This window comes from Panulirus ornatus, chromosome 8, assembly GCF_036320965.1.
Source record: "Panulirus ornatus isolate Po-2019 chromosome 8, ASM3632096v1, whole genome shotgun sequence".
Lineage (NCBI taxonomy): Eukaryota > Metazoa > Arthropoda > Malacostraca > Decapoda > Palinuridae > Panulirus > Panulirus ornatus.
In genome coordinates this window covers 523,251-544,428 of record NC_092231.1, presented here as the reverse complement: position 1 = coordinate 544,428, position 21,178 = coordinate 523,251, and the positions used below count along the sequence as shown (strand labels likewise).

The 21,178-nt window shown below is 42.3% G+C and overlaps 1 protein-coding gene across 5 annotated transcripts in view; it reads right to left on the bottom strand.

Annotated features, from left to right (window-relative positions):
- Positions 1-21,178, bottom strand: part of alpha-Man-IIb (alpha-Mannosidase class II b) — a 1,285,879-nt gene that overhangs the window by 946,468 nt on the left and 318,233 nt on the right. Inside the window, exon 1 of one of the 5 annotated variants that reach the window (XM_071663883.1) lies at positions 16,460-16,494. The exons of 3 other annotated variants lie outside the window; for them this stretch is intronic. The gene's annotated coding sequence lies outside the window, so the exon portion shown is untranslated. Of the gene's footprint in view, positions 1-1,871; positions 1,999-16,459; positions 16,495-21,178 lie in introns of those variants that run through there. One more of the 5 variants, XM_071663885.1, reaches the window with a different exon arrangement.

The following is a 21,178-nucleotide window of genomic DNA, read 5'->3' as shown; positions in this document are numbered from 1 at the left end:
AATGGTTACTTAGCGAGATCCCCAGCAGGGGACGACTGTAATGGTTACTTAGCGAGATCCCCAGCAGGGGACGACTGTAATGGTTACTTAGCGAGATCCCCAGCAGGGGACGACTGTAATGGTTACTTAGCGAGATCCCCAGCAGGTGACGACTGTAATGGTTACTTAGCGAGATCCCCAGCAGGGGACGACTGTAATGGTTACTTAGCGAGATCCCCAGCAGGGGACGACTGTAATGGTTACTTAGCGAGATCCCCAGCAGGTGACGACTGTAATGGTTACTTAGCGAGATCCCCAGCAGGGGACGACTGTAATGGTTACTTAGCGAGATCCCCAGCAGGTGACGACTGTAATGGTTACTTAGCGAGATCCCCAGCAGGGGACGACTGTAATGGTTACTTAGCGAGATCCCCAGCAGGGGACGACTGTAATGGTTACTTAGCGAGATCCCCAGCAGGGGACGACTGTAATGGTTACTTAGCGAGATCCCCAGCAGGGGACGACTGTAATGGTTACTTAGCGAGATCCCCAGCAGGTGACGACTGTAATGGTTACTTAGCGAGATCCCCAGCAGGGGACGACTGTAATGGTTACTTAGCGAGATCCCCAGCAGGTGACGACTGTAATGGTTACTTAGCGAGATCCCCAGCAGGGGACGACTGTAATGGTTACTTAGCGAGATCCCCAGCAGGGGACGACTGTAATGGTTACTTGCATGATTTCGTGGCTACCTGGGTGACGTTCAGTAAAGTTTCGTCGATTCACATGATTCTACCAAGTGTATTACCTACTTTTTCAATGATCTTATATTTTTCCTAAAATGCATAAGCTTATCACCTTACCTAATATAGTCTATTACATAACATTTTCCAAATTCTCTAAGCATTTTCTAAACAAAACGAACGCAGAAAAAAAAAGTTTAAAAAGCCACTAAAACATACGTTGCCATTATCCAAAGCTTGTGTCGATAAGAAGCGCTAAACTAATCAAGTATTTAAGCCACTAATCTGTGAAAAAGATGAAGTATGTCTGTCATCACAGTATGAAGTATGTCATCACAGTCATTTCTAAACAGGCTATTCCCTGATCAAAAAGTAGTTGTCTGTCCAAGTCTTCAATTTAACGATAATTTTCGCCTTCATAATAACTGGTGATGGTTTATTCCAGTGTTCTACAACTCTACTGGAGAAGAAATTTTTGCCTGCGTTTGTATTACATCTCCCCTTTAATTTCATGATTATTTTTGGTCACTGTAGATATCTGATCTGAAATTACCCCTAATCATTATGTAAATTACTACTATAGCTATCAAAATTTCAATTTCATCGGAGTCTGTGTTTCTTTACAAAAAAAATATTGTCTTCGTTAAGGTCTAGTTATAAAAAGATGGTAGTTCTGTTACTTTTTTGTTCGTTTTGCTTATGCATTGAGGCATATTCTGACTTAGGGCTGATCAGGGCACTGATTATAGCAAGCAGTCTGTCTTTTGCTTAAACTTTATTTCCACATATTAAATCTAAGACCGATTTATCATACTGTGTATTTCAAGTCATTACTAATCATCATCCCAAGTTCCTTTTCTTTTATAATTCTAACAATGACTTACCAGATGTTCTATATTCGCGCTTATCATGAAAATAAATTAAGTTTAAAACGAGGTACCATGACCCTGAACACTACATCACTGCTTAAATCTCTCTCAAAAAAATTCGTTTGATTGGGGTTTATTTTTCTGTTATCTGTCAGCAACAGGAAAGTGAGATGGCCGCTGTATGGAATGAAAGAGGGTCACAGTAAAACTGGAAATAAAGACCAAGAAGGAATGAAAAAAAAAAATACGGTGATGTTAACTGAAATAGCAGGTGGTTTACCATAGACGTTTTCGTAGTGACTCGCTAGGCTCTGTCTCCTGATACTCTTGATGGCTCACTACACTGTTCGTAAGGCCTCCAGCAACCACAACCTCTCACTGCTACAGTCCAATGTCGTCTACCGGCCACCGCTCTCGTGACAGCCTTAACCGCCTGGCTGCTCGAGCGTTTCAAAGCTACTCGAATGCAGGGTTCGACCTTATCTGATTCGATCCAGTCGTGACTGCAGAAGGCCTGGTAACAGCTTCAGCCGCCAAGTATGAGCCACTAACGTAGTGGGAGTGTATGCTGCCTTAGTTATCTAAAACCCTTGGTGGTGCTTCGTGGTGTTGGCCTTCAAGATCTTGGCAGCGGATAGGTCTAAAGATTGAACAACCAACCAGCCACAAGGATGTTTCAGCGATTCGAAACTGGTCGAATCTAAGGGTTCGATTGGGCTTGCTTTAGTCTAGTCCCACCTGTTGCGAGCCAGAAAGTGGCTGTCTTAGTCGCCAAGCCGCTCGAACGGTCGGCTCAAAGCTACTCGGATCTAAAGATCTGAGCGACTTTGTTCGAACTGGTACCGGAGGAGCCTGTCTGGCAGCGTTGAAAAAATAAAAAAAACATGGAACAACACGTCTCCTTGTAAAATAACTTTCAGAATGCGCAATGAAAAAGATCATCATGTGGTATGAAAAGGATTAGTGTATAGATCAAATAAAGGATCAGTGCATGAAATAAAAAGAGGTCACCATGAGACAGGAAAAAGTCAAATGTATTAAAAGAGGATCGCCATTAAGACCGTAGTCAGGGACACAGCTTACACCATCAACAACTCCGAGATGGTAACGATGATTATATGAACAGGTTTCACCAAAGAATGAAAGCGAACTGAAATAATCAACAGACTATAATTACCACTGGATAACATATATAAAGTTTACCCTCTTGCCTTTAAATGCTTTTCGGTGTACATTACCCAAGGCGAAATCTTGCAAACCCAGCTGCAGTTTCTCGTACCTACTTGATATGTATGTCTGGGGCCAAACATCCTTGCCTTTCACATGAAATTTATCGCACTGCTACAATTGCTTCTCGGATTGAACACAGTGCGTCTTCAAATGCCAAAGACTTCATTTCTTGCCTCGTTCACTAAATGGAAATAGGAGCGTAAATTCTCTACTCAGTACCGTCCTGAGATTATTAATAAAAATGTTAACCTTGCAATATTACATATATATATATATATATATATATATATATATATATATATATATATATATATATATATATATATATATATATATATATATAAGTGTTGGAGATTCAGTAATACTAAAATCAAATACTAGGTGATAACTGCTTAATGATTATGAATAATGATGACGCGGAATTTTTTCCTGTTTCACAGTTTGCTGTTGGTATTGCTAGCACCACAGCCGTTGCTGTTAGTGCTCCTGTTGTAACAGTTATTGTTGTCTATGCTTCTACTGCTACTGTTGCTCTATATGTTGCTTTCATCTTTGCTGTTGCTGTCACTGAAGTTCCGTTACTACTGATGGTATAACTACGGTTGCGACTGTCACTAATGCTGTTGCTGTCACTGCCCTTGTACCTATCTATGAAGCTGTTGCTATGACTGCAGCTAATTTTGTCAGTGCTCTGGTTGCTACCACTGTTGCATTTGCTACCACTGAAGGTGTTCTCTGTGAAACTGTTTGTTAACACTGGAGCTTCTGGTGACACTGTTGCAATCGCTTTCACCTCTGCAGATGCTACTGTCATGGTTGTGGATACTGCCAAATGTTGATACAGACAGAAGTACGAGCAAAAGCACCTCTGGGTGTTCAAACCTCACCAAGTAATGGAGCACAATGGTTACAGTCTTGGAAACTGATATTCAGTTTATACTTATGTATGTAGACAAGTGACATGAACGTCCGTCCAGCTCTCTCGCGCTGGCCTTGCTACCATGGCAAAATCTCGTGGTTCTATGTCCATACGTAAGTACTCGCAAAATCTCCTCTCTCTCTCTCTCTCTCTCTCTCTCTCTCTCTCTCTCTCTCTCTCTCTCTCTCTCTCTCTATCAAAATTCGAGCCTCTATGGTTCGACCTCACCGGCCGGCACCGACGCTTCCAACATTAAGATTCGCCGTGACATGCATTGGTTCATGACCTGGGCTGAGGACGACCCATGTGCAGCTGCGGGTATCGTATGCACACGACCTGGTTTATGACATGCTGAGGACAACAACCCAGGAGCAACTGTCTGAACATGACCTGGTGACCTGGTGTGTGACCTAGGCTTAGGAAGACCCGGGTTCAGCTGTGACTATCGTCTGGTATTCTTTGAACTCTACCAGAGCAAAAAAAAAAAAAAGAAAAATCTAAAAAAAAAAAAAAGATATAAGTCGAACACATTTAGATGAAGTTCATGAGCACCTTGAATAAAACGGTAAGACCTTTGGGTATGATGACATTTGGGTATGATGACCTTTGAGTATGATGACCTTTGAGTATGATGATCTTTGGGTTTAATGACCTTTGGGTATGATGATGTTTATAATGACCTTTGGGTATGATGACCTTTGAGTATGATGACCTTTGGGTATGATGACCTTTGAGTATGATGACCTCTGTGTATGATGACAGCCTTTGAATTGAGTGATAAGGATGAGATCATCATATTCCTGGGTTGCAGAGCTTTTGACCTAACCTTAAGATCAGATAAGCACACCCTGGGGCTATATTCGTGCTGAAAGATTGTAACATTGAGGTAAAGGATCGTACCGTCGTACCACTGTGCTAAACGATCGTACCGTCGTACCACTGTGCTAAACGATCGTACCGTTGTACCATTGTGCTAAAGGATCGTACCGTTCTATTCGAGAGGTTAAGTTTCCAACAAGGACCACCAGTGCGGGGAGAGCCCGGCAACGGCACTGGCAGAGGCACCAAGTTACTTCTTATTGTACTTCATCAGCCACATGTTTGTTCTCTTCCACATTTCGTAAACTAAATGTTTGAACTCATTTCACTCGGATTTGGGTAAATAACTAAATGTATCGCAAGTCTAGATTTTACAAGTTAATACATACATAAAATCTCACTAATCAAATCTAAGACATAAAGACATTTTCACCACTATGACACATCTGCCACGGAGAGAAGTCGACAGTTACATCGCTAGTTATCCCACAGTTGACCACTTGTCCAGGAAGTATACCATCGCACTCGGTACTTCAGTTTCCGAGGATCTCATAACGTGCATGAACCAATAGCTGTATTGAAATTTCATCCATTTAATCCCTCGTGAAAATAAACTATTGCTCGCCTGTGTCTTCAGAAATGTTTCAGTTGTGGTAGGGTATGAAAATGGCTGGAGCTGCAGTGTTTCCAGACTCCAGAATTTTTCTTCATTGGCTGTTGAACAAGACGAGACGTGCCTGGCTGCCCAAGTTACGTCTTCCCTTACATTCTGCAGTTGGTACACTACTTCTTCCTTTTCCTTTTCATCCATTATTTTCTTCGCTCCTCCTTCCTTTCATTCATCTTCTCCCCATCCCCTTAATTCCCTTATACACCATCCCCTGCCCCCTTCCCATCACTCTTCCCCTCAACCTCCACTTTTCCTCTCTGCCCTCAATGACTGACTGCCAACATTTTTCTAGTAGGTCAGGTCAGGTTACTGACACGTTCCTAGGCCTCTTCCTCCTCCTCCTCCTCTTGCTAATTCCTGCGACTCTCACCACCCATTCATCTCTTGCCATGTTCTCTGACCGTGCTCACTTCTGCACTGCCATTACCAGAAGCACATACACAATATTTGAGGTAATACAAGGAGTTAATGATCATAGTATTCTTAAACAACAAAAATACAGAAAACTCCATTCTGCTAATGACATTATACGGACAAATCTTAGAATTTACGGCGAAATTTGATTACTATCAAATGTACTTGTACAAAGCCTTTCAACCGTGGGAAGAGACTGCAACACTCAGCTACATCCAGTAACTACCCACATTACTAGTTCGCGCCTCAATTACGTAAAATCATTTATTCCTTCTCACTGTCAACTCCGAGCATCATATGAGCCAGGGCTGACAACCTCCTACGGTATATATATTACAGGTTCGATGACATATGAATAATGACTCGGGAATACATGTGAACTGCTTGCTTCTATTGCCATGGAATTGCTGGCTTAGGTGTGTCTGTGTATATGAGAGAGATGTGTATATATGAGAGAGAGATGTGTATATATGGACGACATGAACAATATGGCAATATGATACTGTAAAAAGCAAGAATTTAGGCTGGGTCATCGACAACTGTGGCAAGTTGGTCACCAGGACCTGGGAATATTCAACATCCTGATTATTATAGATTATGCGAAAGAAGAGTGTCGTACCCTCACTCCGTAACTGAATACCCTGTCCTTTCTAATTTTGAACTTAGTTTGTCACCTCTAACCATCCTCATGTTTGACTACCTCTAATCATTCTGAAGTTTAACCGTTATTTACCTTTTTTCACCGCCAGTCAATCTATTTACTTATACAAAACAAAAGTGGTTAAAATTTTCCCTAATAGCCTTTGATGTGGGGGATTTATCGAATGCTGTTTGAAAATCTAAATCATATCAGCTGCTTCATTTTCATCAAACATGTTCATTATATCATGTGAGTAATCAAGAAGATTTGAGAGACATTAACGATTTATTAAGTGCTGATCATCTAAACGATTTACAATCTTGTCTCGAATTATGGTTTCTATAACTTTGCCAAGCACAGACGCCAAATCAATCAAGTGATAATTTCCGAGCAGAGAATCATTTCCTTTTCTTGATTATCAGAGGTAAACTGGCAAACTTTTAATCCTATGGAACTTTCCCCAAAGCAAATGACTTACTATTAAGAGCAGTTGAAGGCTTAACTATCATATTTTTGGCCTTTTTCAATTTATCGGTTCTTGGGTTTTAATTAGGGTACTTTAATTCCGTGTGGTGTTACCTTCATGTCACATGAAGACTACAGTCATCCCTACTACATCGTATGGGGTCATCACACTCATCGTGTTGCATCATATGACGACACACACTCACTACACTGTATCCGATGACAGTAAGATATTATAGTCCTTCATCAAGTGACAGAACACAGTCATCCAAAGGCATCAGATGACATGACAATTTTTTGCAATTCATGATAACACATGACAGAGCCATTTATCCTACTTTGTCACACGACAAATCATCCTGTCGGATGAATATGAAACAGATCATCATCATCGTACTGATTCATCCATCATATTATATTGTCCTCCAACAAGGCTACGTCATCCACATGTCCGGTATGACACTATCTGTGCGACACCGCTCTGACAGGCCACCATCATACTACTGGTTAAGTCACACTCTGTCACGCTACTGTAGTGTGTCTGTATATGTCTGTCACGCTACTATAGTGTGTATGTATGTGTCTGTCACGCTACTGAAGTATGTATGTGTCTGTCACGCTACTGTAGTATGTATGTATATGTCTGTCACGCTACTATAGTGTGTATGTATGTGTCTGTCACGCTAGTGTAGTGTGTATGTGTCTGTCACGCTACTGTAATATGTATGTATATGTCTGTCACGCTACGGCAGTGTGTATGTATGTGTCTGTCACGCTACTGTAGTATGTATGTGTCTGTCACGCTACTGTACTATGTATGTATATGTCTGTCACGCTACTGTAGTGTGTATGTATGTGTCTGTCACGCTACTGTAGTATGTATGTGTCAGTCACGCTACTGTAGTATGTATGTATATGTCTGTCACGCTACTGCAGTGTGTATGTATGTGTCTGTCACGCTACTGTAGTATATATGTATGTGTCTGTCACGCTACTGTAGTATGTATGTATGTGTCTGTCACGCTACTGAAGTATGTATGTATGTGTCTGTCACGTTACTGTAGTATGTATGTATGTGTCTGTCACGCTACTGTAGTATGTATGCATGTGTCTGTCACGCTACTGTAGTGTGTATCACGCTACTGTGGTATGTGTGTATATGTCTGTCACGCTACTATAGTGTGTATGTATGTGTCTGTTACGATACTGTAGTATCTATGTGTCTGTCACGCTACTGTAGTATGTATGTATATGTCTGTCACGCTACTGCAGCGTGTATGTATGTGTCTGTCACGCTACTGTAGTGTGTATGTATGTGTCTGTCACGCTACTGTAGTATGTATGTATATGTCTGTCACGCTACTGTAGTGTGTATGTATGTGTCTGTCACGCTACTGTAGTATGTATGTATGTATGTGTCTGTCACGCTACTGTAGTATGTATGCATGTGTCTGTCACGCTACTGTAGTATGTATGTATGTGTCTGTCACGCTACTGTAGCATGTATGTATGTGTCTGTCACGCTACTGTAGTATGTATGTATGTGTCTGTCACGCTACTGTAGTATGTATGTATGTGTCTTTCACGCTACTGTAGTATGTATTATGTATCTGTCACGCTACTGTAGTGTGTATGTTGTGTCTGTCACTACTGTAGTATGTATGTATTGGGGTTTTTTTTTTTTTTATGTGTCTGTCACGCTACTGTTAGTATGTATGCATGTGTCTGTCACGCTATGTAGTATGTATGTATGTGTCTGTCACGCTACTGTTAGCATGTTATGGTATTGTGTCTGTCACGCTACTTGTAGTTTGTATGTATGTGTCTGTCACTCTACTGTTAGTTGTATGTTTGTGTCTGTCACGCTACTGTTGTATGTTTATGTATCTGTCACGGACGGTAGTTGTGTTGTATGTGTCTGTTTCACGCTACTGTAGTATGTATGTATGTTTGTATGTATGTATGTATGTATGTATGTATGTATGTATGTATGTTGTATGTATGTCACGCTACTTGTTAGTATGATTGTATGTGTTGTCAAGGCTACTTAGTATGTATGGTATGTGTCTGTCACGCTACTGTAGTGTGTCTGTATGTGTCCTGTCACGTACTGTCGTGTGTATGTATGTGTTTCTGTCACGTAATGTATTATGTATGTATGTGTCTGTTACGTACTGTAGTATGTATGTATTGTTCTGTCACGCTTACTGTAGTATGTATGTATGTGTCTGTCACGCTACTGTAGTGTGTATGTATGTATGTATGTATGTATGTATGTATGTATGTATGTATGTATTTTAATGTATGTATGTATGTATGCTTGTATGTATCTGTCACAGCTACTGTAGTGTGCTATGTATGTGTCTGTCACGCTACATGTAGTATGTATGTATGTGTCTGTCACGCTACTGTAGTATGTATGTATGTGTCTGTCACGCTACTGTAGTGCGTATGTATGTGTCTGTCACGCTACTGTAGTGCGTATGTGTCTGTTACGCTACTGTAGCATGTATGTGTCTGTCACGCTACTCTAGTATGTATGTATGTGTCTGTCACGCTACTGTAGTATGTATGTATGTGTCTTTCACGCTACTGTAGTATGTATTATGTATCTGTCACGCTACTGTAGTGTGTATGTATGTGTCTGTCACGCTACTGTAGTATGTATGTATGTATGTATGTATGTATGTATGTATGTATGTATGTATGTATGTATGTATGTATCTGTCACGCTACTGTAGTATGTATGTATGTGTCTGTCACGCTACTGTAGTATGTATGTATGTGTCTGTTACGCTACTGTAGTATGTATGTATGTGTCTGTCACGCTACTGTAGTATGTATGTATGTGTCTGTCACGCTATTGTAGTGTGTATGTATGTGTCTGTCACGCTACTGTAGTATGTATGTATGTGTCTGTCACGCTACTGTAGTATGTATGTATGTGTCTGTCACGCTATTGTAGTGTGTATGTATGTGTCTGTCACGCTACTGTAGTATGTATGTATGTGTCTGTCACGCTATTGCAACATTCAACAGCCCAGAGGCAAATCATCAGCCGTGACGCCTGATCTCGGTCTCACACGCGGCCCAAACATGACAGCTACAGTCAAGGGCAAACCATCAACACAACACACGCGGGTCCCACAAAGATGCACGAGAAAACAGTTCAAGGTTCGCGTCATGACACACCTAATGATGTATGACAACGAAAAAGATCTTTGTAGGTCAATAAACATCGCCATCGAATAAACATCCCACAGCTTCACAAACCCTAGACATGACACTCACTAATCACCAGGAATGTATACTCCACTGTAAAAGTGACGTAACATGCATACGACGACTACACAGAATTCCATACTACTTCAGTTAACAGCTACTGTCAGTCTCTAAGGGCGGTTGTACGACGAGTCTCCCAATGTAACATAGAGCTGCCAGACGAACGAGCAGCCCAAGGTTATCCAAAGGCAGTAGGTGTCCAAGCTGGGTCGTCTCATTAATTGGTGGATGGTTCAGCTTGATGGGCAAGCCAGCCGGGATACTCTCAGTATACTTCTATCTGTATCCGCTTGTTGCTGCACGACATTCTTTCCCGAAGACGTACGGTTGCACCAGGTGAAACCAGCTACATCAGGTTCTTTCCCCAGACAAATGGGAAGGTTGCGTGTGTGCTCAACATACTTGGGTAGATTCGTTGGGTTACGTCCCACTGGCCAGCTTCGTCGTGTCAGGGGTAGTTAGCTGGCCAGTTTCCCCAAATCACTGGCCCTGGCGTTTCCACCACGTCCCTGGCCGATGGCGAGCTTTGCCGGGTTATTGACCCCTGTACAGTTACCAGGTCACGGACCGCGGCTGGCTGCTGTCACTAGTACATGGGCCGCTGGACGGTTTCGCCAGGTCAACGGCCGTTGACAGTATGGCCAGGTTACGAGTCGCTGGTCCCTTTCCGTATGCCACTGGCCACTACAGGTTTTGCCAGGTATGGGCCGCTGGCAAAAGATGTGTGTCTTACAAATCTCCAGGCAAATGGATACGGCCATGCAAGACACTGGACACGAGAGCTGTGTCCAGCAGCACAGGAAGTGGTAGACTCGAAAGCTGACAATTATTTACTGTGACTACCACAGATATATCTGACAAAATAAATTCTCAAATACTGAAAAAAAGCTTTTTTTATGTTTATCATTCGTAAAAGCTGCACATGACGATGGGTCCCATGTTTGAAAGCTTTGATAAATATGTATGGGAACCGTCAGACAGATCTTGGCCTTGATACCATCATCAACAAGATACATTGAAAAGAAAATCTCATGGAACAATTTGAACACCTGGGGTTTTGGGCAAAGGCTACCGGCAGCAGATATGTTAATGTTTCCTGAGGGAGTGCACCTTACGGTAAAGATAACTTCTATCAGAACGAAAAGGACGATGTTTTTCTTCCTCCGCTTTGCTATATTATGCAGAAAAGGACTGCGTCACGAGTTTCAAAGTAACTTTTGTAGCAAGTTATATATTCACTGTCAGGAGATGGTTCACACAGCATCATATAACTCGCTTCCAAAATCCTCTACCGGCTAAATGTGAAAGCCTACGTCATGTGTTCCCAAGCCTTCCAGACCGTGTTGCAGTAAGAAGATAGAGATGAGAGGTCAACCTAGCCAGGGTCAACCATGTTGACTAAAACTACTTCCACTTGCATCTGCTGGCGGACTCCGACATCCTAAAACCACTTCATCTGCCTGTATCAGCATGAATAACCACATCCTTCTACAATACAGTTCATCAACTGATAGGTCTTACTTAGCGTTAGAGACATCTGCGTTTGGTTATTCAACATAATACTTTACTGGTAAGTTCTGTTTAGACAGTTCGATAAACACAGACTAGCATGTCCATCAAATACGCGGGGAGGTTTCTGAACTTCGATCATAATCATTCTTAAATGGAAGAATTATATCAGATGGGAATTATGTTACAAACAACAACTTTATGTATTGAACGTATAATGCATCTTCCTTGCCTGCTTCCTTCGTCACTAAGAAGTTCGTCAGCGATTCAACCAGCTCAGCAGCTTGGTTTAAGACAGAGCTCTTGTGGTAAATTACCTCACAAATCATCACATCTCTTGCTCTATGCATAAACAGTCTCTGCTTAGTTAGGCTGTTGAAAACCACCACATCTTAGCTAGTCTGATACTCTGTGGATAAGTGTCCAGATATTTTTGAATTTCTTCATTCAGCAGTCCATATTTATTTGAAATTCTACACGAAATATATGAAACAAGTTTGGGACGTAGAACATCGAAACCGTCGTACGGATTATGTACAGGAAGATATAGTAAGTCAAGATAAATAAAAATTTCCTCTGTCAAAGTAAGGGATTACTGTATCCAGTATGTCTTGAAGCTCACTTGCTACGGAGAGTGGAAAGACACTCTCTCCTTGACTGCGTACGTCTCATGACACCTATTCCTCTAATATTACTCATTTCATGGAGAGTGTAGACTCTCGAAGTAAGCGCTCTATCAACATCTTCCACTAATTCATCAATTCATGAAAGATTTCACATTCTTCACGTTGCTACCTCATCTTTGTAAACTGCACATTAATTTACTCAAGCCAGCCCAATATACGTCAAGAGGATCAATCTACCATGTATGGAGGAGGTCAACAGGACAAAGGCTTGGGGAATACTCTCCGAGTCTCTGAATTGTTCTCACTAAACAAACGTTTCCAAAGATAAGGTCAAAGGTCACACCTTCTCGAGCTTATGAAAAAAAATCACACTTCCCTTACGTTCGCCATTCTTACAACAATATCATCATGACTTCGTAATAACTGTAGCGAGACTTGAATGTGTAAAGTGCTCTTGTCGCGGATAGCTTAGAGAGGTGAGGGCTGCCTGTGACTGATAACTCCTGCCTCATAATAGCAGGTGGCGCTACAATATACATGAGCCAACATGTGAGCCATTTAGCACAACAGTACGAACCTTGAGCACGACAACACGACTTTGGTAAAAAGAAGTGACCTTTGACCTGACCCTTAAGAGCCAGTCATGACACCATACTTAAGGATCATACCGATGTACTCAAGGATCGTACAGCCGTGTTCAAGGCTCATGCCCCAGTGTTGAAGAGTTAGTCACTCTCTTCATTCATATTTGAATTATCACCAAGGCATTTGGATCAGTACACATCCAGAGGCTGGATCAGTATCCTTGTGACATGAGGCTTGCACCAGTAGTTAGTTATAAGGAAGCTCTCCATATCCTGTGTAGTTGCCAGGACCATCTACGTATAATCAGCACTGTCCCAGGACCAAGATGATGACTGAGGAGGATCACAGCTGAAGGTCAGGGGTGCACCTGGCCATACTCAATGTTCCGTCACTTTTAAGAAATGAATAATATACAGGTCTGGTTAAGCAGGACTGGGAGAGAGAGTTTATCTTTCATATGAAGATGTTAAATTTAACTACCGTCAGCAGGAGGAGGGAGTCTCCACTACTGTCAGCAGGAGGAGGGAGTCTCAAGTACTGTCAGAAGGAGAAGAATGTCTCCAAGACCAAAGCTAAAGACACTTTCCTAGACTTTGTCATCAGTAATGTAATGAGGACGTGTGTCACAACTTCAAGCACAACAAGGATACTAAACTTCTTCCTTAAATACAAAATTTATTTACCTGCCATCATCATTCCCTCACTCTGGGAAGCTTCATCAGGGAACTAACATAGATTTGGTGAATTGCCAGCACTCATGAGGCTAACCCGAGCCTTTATTCATGCAAAATATTCAGTGAAGCTGCTCTAGTCGGCACAGCGTAGCAGCCTTGGCCACCAGGTTAACAAGTTATCCATGCCACTGATTCTGAATGACTTGAGATTCTTCATCAGGTTTATCACTTTGACTCTCACGATGAAGGGACGGCCTTTTATACGAAAAGATCTTTACCAAGTGGTCAACTGAGCTACACTCAAAGTAGAACATGAGGTTCGATGGATGAAATATTACTCTTGCTCCATAAATATATGAAGAATGAGACTCAAATGCATGGACAAATGACTTCTTAGTTAAACAACGTTACTGCCACCTCCTTCATGAAGTACCCAAATCGTTTCATAATGGTTGATTTGTTTGTGATGTTTCGTTCCTTGGTTCTGCTCGCGGGAGATTTCAGAGATTTCGTCTAGAAAGGAATGCGACATAAATGTAAACACCTACTCATAACAAACAACTTCCTAAACATTGAGTCACAGTAACCAAGATTATGTGACATTGGGTGACACATCACAACTAATGCTAGCCTGTGTTGTACCTATAAGATGTGCAGTTCATGTCTAACGATTTTTCAAAGATGTTAATTATGTGAGATAAGGAAGACATGACTGTGCGTTACTGTGAGAAGTACCGCGACACTTTCTGTCCAACCTGCCAGCTACATCTGTCCAACCTGCCAGCTACATCTGTCCAACCTGCCAGCTACATCTGTACAACCTGCCAGCTACATCTGTCCAACCTGCCAGCTACATCTGTCCAACCTGCCAGCTACATCTGTACAACCTGCCAGCTACATCTGTCCAACCTGCCAGCTACATCTGTACAACCTGCCAGCTACATCTGTACAACCTGCCAGCTACATCTGTACAACCTGCCAGCTACATCTGTACAACCTGCCAGCTACATCTGTACAACCTGCCAGCTACATCTGTACAACCTGCCAGCTACATCTGTACAACCTGCCAGCTACATCTGTACAACCTGCCAGCTACATCTGTACAACCTGCCAGCTACATCTGTACAACCTGCCAGCTACATCTGTACAAGTCATGTTGTCTCATGATTCATTCGAGAACCAAAGTCATTCCATATGCGTTCATACCCTGTATAACATGGCAAAGAAGTAAATATTTTCTTAAGAAGCTGAGACAATAAGTGGGCTAATGCGGGTCGAGCAGCAGGTTTAAAGTTTGCTTTTCTTTCCAGACGTTCGTGACCACGCCTGGCAAAACACGTTCATGACCACGTTTGGTAAAACATAAGCAACTGCCTCTTCTTGCTGCATTCCACCAGCAGTCACAGTCTAAAGGAACAACTTTACAAAGTATGAAGCCTAATAATGTCAAGACGGTCATGTCCTGGCCAGACATGATGCTGTGTGTTGGAGAGGTTGTCAGGGTGGCCCTGATAGGGTCCTGCTACCTCTGGTGTGGCTGACATAAGGCGACCTGACGGTGACCTGAAGTGACAACGTGTTACTGTGAGAATTCTCTCTCTCTCTCTCTCTCTCTCTCTCTCTCTCTCTCTCTCTCTCTCTCTCTCTCTCTCTCTCAAGATTATTGCATATCAGTATCCTGAATATCAAAAAAAATAACATCCACTACATGTCGCCCCTTAGCCACACACACACACACACACACACACACACACACACACACACACACACACACCAAGAGTTAGCACGGACCATCTCTGGGTTGGACCCGCATAGGTTCGAATCCTGGGCGTGGCAGCCGGCCTACATCTCATCCTCCCTCAGGGCTGGTCGATAAATTGGTACCTGGCTTAAGCTGAGGTGTGTATGTGTGCATATATACATATGTAGGAGTAAAGACATGATACACGTATACTAGGTTGAGAGACTCTCCCGAAACACACGAATACTACACAGTAATCACGCACAAACAACACAAAGATGATCAATTAACAAAGATATTCCAGGCATCCAGCATAGGTAGTCCTAGTTCCCTACACGAGGCTCATAAGTCATCACGTTGTCCCAGACGCATATGGTAAAGTCAACACCAAAACCCTGAGCGAAATTTGGAAATACTGTCGTTGAGGGCGATACCCCGCCTCCACCGGCTCAGTTAATTATTCATGCTCTGAGCTGCCACACCTGCCTCGCCGCCGCCGCCGCCCGGGTGGACACCAGCTGAGGGAGGTGGAGAGGACCAGGGTGTGCCGGGGCTGGCAGTACAAGAGGCTCCGGGAGAGCGGCGCATAAATGCCGCTACATAACGTGGACATAAACCATACAGCAGTTGCCCAGACACCTACACTGTCCCCCAGACGTTACATTCCAGCAACGTTCTCCTCACTTCTTCCTCCCTCAGGGTTGCCTCCTGCTTCACAACAATACTCCTCCCCGTGATTCTAGTCCTCGTGTCTCCATCACTCGTCACCAATACCTGTGCCTCCTCCGTCACGACCTCCATCTTTCTCACGCACTCCCTCCTTCAAACACCTACGGCCCTGGAACGCCGCCTGAAGGAACACCTTTGTACATTAACGATGTTAATTAGGGAAGATGAACCGGTATCTCGCCCCATTAACCACTGATGAGACAACTGAACTTTTATAATCATCCTGAGAGTCCGTGAGGCCGACGACGACGGCCGGAGCTGAGTGTAGGGTTGTTCGAGGCTCACCTGCCCTGCCTCACCTCAGCTGCTATGACGCTCCACCTCCACATGTTATCCTCAGTTCTCGACTGTTAATATATGTAGGTGGTCAGCATATTCAGAAAATCACTTTTCCCTTATCGTCACCCACAGGAGATCCAGAGACGGTCTCGAACTGGTAATAAAAGCCACAAACACCGCCTCTAAGGCGGGACATCAAAATCATTTGTTCGCATATTACAAAGAAAAACTGTTTCCTTCCATTTCCAATACCCGCTGCAGAAATGATGTTTCATCATGTACTCACCAGCAAGAAGTGGGAACCCGGCCACGAGCCAGCTCCACAAACCTTCCTTCACCAGACTCACCTGTGAGAAGAAGATATACGTCAGGTAAGATATATATGTATACTGGTCACGTACAACACTTATCTCTGCCCCAACATTGTACCACTGTATACATTACAGGTCATATAAAGGGAATAAAAAGGTACATAATATGAATATAGGTTTATTTATAGGGAAGGGGCGAACTCATGTGCCACTGTATTTAAACAATCAAACTTACGGCCACTTACAACAATAACGATATCAAGCGAGGTAGCTGTGGCTGCTAGAAAGGCAGTCTGGCTGCAACAACTCACTATGTGGCACCCATGTCTTACTGTGTGGCACTCATGTCTCTGTGTAGCACCCATATCTTACTTAGTGGCACCAATGTCTCACTGGGTGACACCCATGTCTCACACCATGTGTGGCACTCATGTCTCACCTTGTGGCACCCGTCTCACACAATGCATGGCGCCCGTGTCGCACACAATGTGTGGCACTCATGTCTCTCACAAGATCCAACTATAACATCATCCAATTACCTTATGTTGACATTCACTCACTTTACCTTTTTACAATGTATCTATTCTTGTGTGTGTATATCCAGGGAAAACACCCTTCACTTCAGTATTGCATTCTCATACTCTCTCAGTATTTTGTCACCAGGAGTATTTCAAGTCTCAGTTACCTCCTTTTCAACCATGACTGAAAATACTGACTTAGGTCTCATCTATTCGGGTACATCTGGTTGTTACTTATATCCTCCGTCACATGTCGCGCATTTTATTCGTCAGAGCCAGCCCACTCAATCTCCCTAAACCACAATGATCACTTCAGCAAATACCACAACTTCCTAACTTTATCTTTTCCTCTACAAATGAAATCTGCTCCATGTTGGCTGGGGGACCCGTAACCTGCCCTTGCTCACCCTCTCCTCAATATACAAATTAGCAAGCCATGGATACAGCACTAGTCTGCTTCGCTCCACTTCCCTCCCCTGAGCATTCTCTCCTCCAACAGGATGTCATATATACTCTAGTATGCTCCCTCTCTGCTGGTAACCTGTCTGTCTCCAATACCCTCCGTACCTGGTAACCTGTCTGTCTCCATTACCCTCTGTGCCTGGTAACCTGTCTATCTCCAGTACTCTTTTCCTTTTTGGAAGCATGCGTTGTACATCCCATCCGTAAGAAGAATGACCACATTAACCTCTCAACTATAGTCCTGTTGCTTTGACATCTACCATTTCCAAAATCTTTGAATCCTTCCATAACCCCCATATCTTCAAACATCTTGAATCTCAGTCCTCTCTGATCACCAGTATGGCTTCCGTGAGGCAAGATCCACTGGTATTTTTCTTTCGTATCTTAATTATGTCTGGTCACCATCCATAAAAGATTTGAAGGAATCCTATGTAGTTACTCTTGACATAACCAAAGCTTTTGACATGGCATTGCAATCCTATGTAGTTACTCTTGACATAACCAAAGCTTTTGACATGGTATTGCAACGGAGTCTAATCTCTAAGCTCCCCTCTTTTGGCTTCCCTCTCTTACTTTGCTCACTAATACTTAGCTTCCTTTCCGGCCGATCTATTTCCATGGTTGTCGATGGATCAGCATCTTCCCCTTTCTCCATGAACAGCGGTGTCCCTCAAGGTTCTGTCCTCTTCCCTACACTTTTCTCCAATTTATCAACAATTTTCTCTCTTCCACAAATAACCAAATGCACTCATACGGTGAAGACTCAACACTGCATTCCTCCACATCCTTCAATTCTGCTCCTTTTTCTCTTACTCGATCTGTATCTCGTCTTGACACAACTTCCTCAGTAAACTCTGACTTGGACAAGATATATTAGTGAGATACACGAAATTTAGTGAAGTTTAATGCCTGCAAGACCCAGTTTCTACCCATATCTCAATCGAAAACTCACAACTTATCTCTTTCCTTGGCAATTCTGTAATTTCACCTCTTGACTCAATGATCATACTTGGTATTACTGTAACATCCACTGTATCTTGCAAACCCCACATTACGAAAATAGCTAAGCCTAACTTTAAGAAACTGGATGCCCAGTTTGATTGTCGAAATTTCCTTTCCTCAAAGCAGTTGCTCCGTTTATACAAAGGATTGATAAGTCCTTGTATGCAGTACTGCTCTAACGTCTGGGGTGACTCTAGCTCTGCATCCTTACGCGACAGAGTTGAGTCAAAAGCGGTCTGACATACAAACTGTCCCAAGCTAACTTCAAAACATGACCCGCTTGTCCCACGCCGCAAAGTTGGTTCACTCATTTCTTCTGTAGGAATCACTTTGGTTTTTACTCCCGAGAATTGGCTGCTTGTGTGCCCCTACCACTAGCTAAACCACGCAATACTCGGCAAACTGCTGCGTCACATAATTACCGTTTGGCCGTTGGCAACTCAAGGATGGGCCATTTGATAACTCTTTCCCTACACCTCTAAACTTTGGAACCCTACCCTCTCATGTTTTCCCCAGCAATTATGATCTGGCACATTCTAAAATACAGGACTTTCACTTCCTCCAAAATTCCTAAATACTTTCCTTGGTCTCTTCTTTTTCCCTTTCGTTAACATCTCTATATCCTAATTAAGACCCGATCTTGATGGGGACTTTTGCCGTGACTGGAGACTAAAAGGAAAAATGAAAAAAAAAATTGTGGAACACCGCTGCTCTCTGGGAGAGAAGAGATAGATTTACCAGGCAACGCGTAACAGACGGTAATTTGAATCAAAATACAAAGGTGGAACAATCAAATACAAAAAATGTTTGTTGTGAAAGAAATACAGTACAAGACTATTAGAGAGAGCAGTAATGAATATGATAGAATAAAGTATGTAAATCTGAGTACACATAAACAAAAAAGAAAACAATGCATGTCAAATAATGCCATCATGAAGTGTTATATCAGAAGCCGAAGAGCCATTACTTACTGAAGCCGTCCATCATTACGGGAAACAACTTCTTTATGACGATGAGTAAAGATTTTTTCTACGTTTTCTTCATCAGTGCTGACCTTTAGAGACAGCCTGCAGCCCCCCTGACAGTGGATGACATTCTTTCCAATATACAGACGTTGATGTAAACGAAGATGATATATTTTCAGTACTATCGGAAACAAAAGTAATTTAGACACGCAAAATTCCCTCCAGTACACCCTTGATAAACCTAAAATCACCATCCCCGACAAACGCACGCTCACTTTATCCTTAACAAACGCATTTCCACCACACCCTCGACACCACTAGCCTTTGACTTGACTCTTACAAGACTGGAGAAAAGCCGGGTCATGATGGTAATGTCTACTGTTAGAAACAAAAAGATAAAAGCAGGAAACACAATGTTTTTACTCCTACGGAAGAAGCAATAATAAAACGCTAAGTCGTGATAGCTTTTAACGAAGAACAATAACATACTCTTGAAATGAGGTAGTAAAGACCGTGACTGCTCTTAACAACAAGACACATCTTACCGGGAAAGTTCCTCAGGAATGGAAGTCTGCCAGTGTTACTTAGGTAGTCACAGAAGGTTAGTGTCTGCCAGGAAATTATCGGCCAACTGACGCCCTCAATCGGCATACTCATGGAAACCATAATACAGGGCAAGACTGTAAATCATTTAGAGGATTCTCATTCAACTGGCGATCTGAAGAATGGTTTTCAATATAGTCGTTCTTATCAGACAAATATGATTGATTTTTTTTTATGACATAATCAAGATGAGTGGAGAAAGTTCGTAAAATGGCTGATGGTTTCAGTCTACATTTTCAGGAATCACTGGATAAAGTCACTGGTCAAAGATACCTATCAATAGTTACGTCACATTGTAACTGGAGAGGTTAGAATATTGGTTGATTGGCCGTAAACGGAGTGGTGATCAAAGGTAAGTGTTGGTGGTTAGACGTAACAAGTTGAATGCCACAGAGATCCTCCTTGGAACCTATTCTCTTTACGATATATACTAATAACGATGATTATTGGCTCCGGTATAAAGTATAAAAATTCGCAGATTTTACGCCACGAGCTCATTTAGGCCAACTGTTAGACTGGGCTCACATCTGAATTTGAATATGGATAGGTGCAAAGTTTTAGACAGCGACAGTGACGGTAAGACAAACTATAGTGTGAGCTGTGTTGAGCTACATAACGTAAACGAGGAAAAGATTTAAGCGTAATAATCTACCAGTATCTTACAGTTAAATCAAAAGTACACTGACGGATTGAATAAAATAAGAAAGACTGTAGGCTTAGGGCAATTGAATTCATGAATAACAAAATAACCCTCTCACTTAACAGTTTACTGATTCGTCCATATCTTGAATACTGTATCCGTTTTGGTCGCCCTCCTTGAAGGAATGACAGACAGCAGATAATAATAGAGTGGTGAGTTACAAAGATGATTCCTGGTCTTGATAACATATGCTGTGAGAACCGTCTTGAAGACCTTAACGTATTCGAGAGAAACCTGAAAGAGGATTTAAAACATGTAAAAAAAAATTAGCAAAGGCATCGACATACTTGATCTGAATAGCAAATGTATACAAATTCGTAGATAAGCGTTTTACTTCAAATGAGCTAAAGTACTTTTTCTTCAAAATGATTGTTGACAAAGAGAATAGCACAGGACATTAAGTTGACACAGGGAATGGCAAAGGACAATAAACAGATTGTGAAG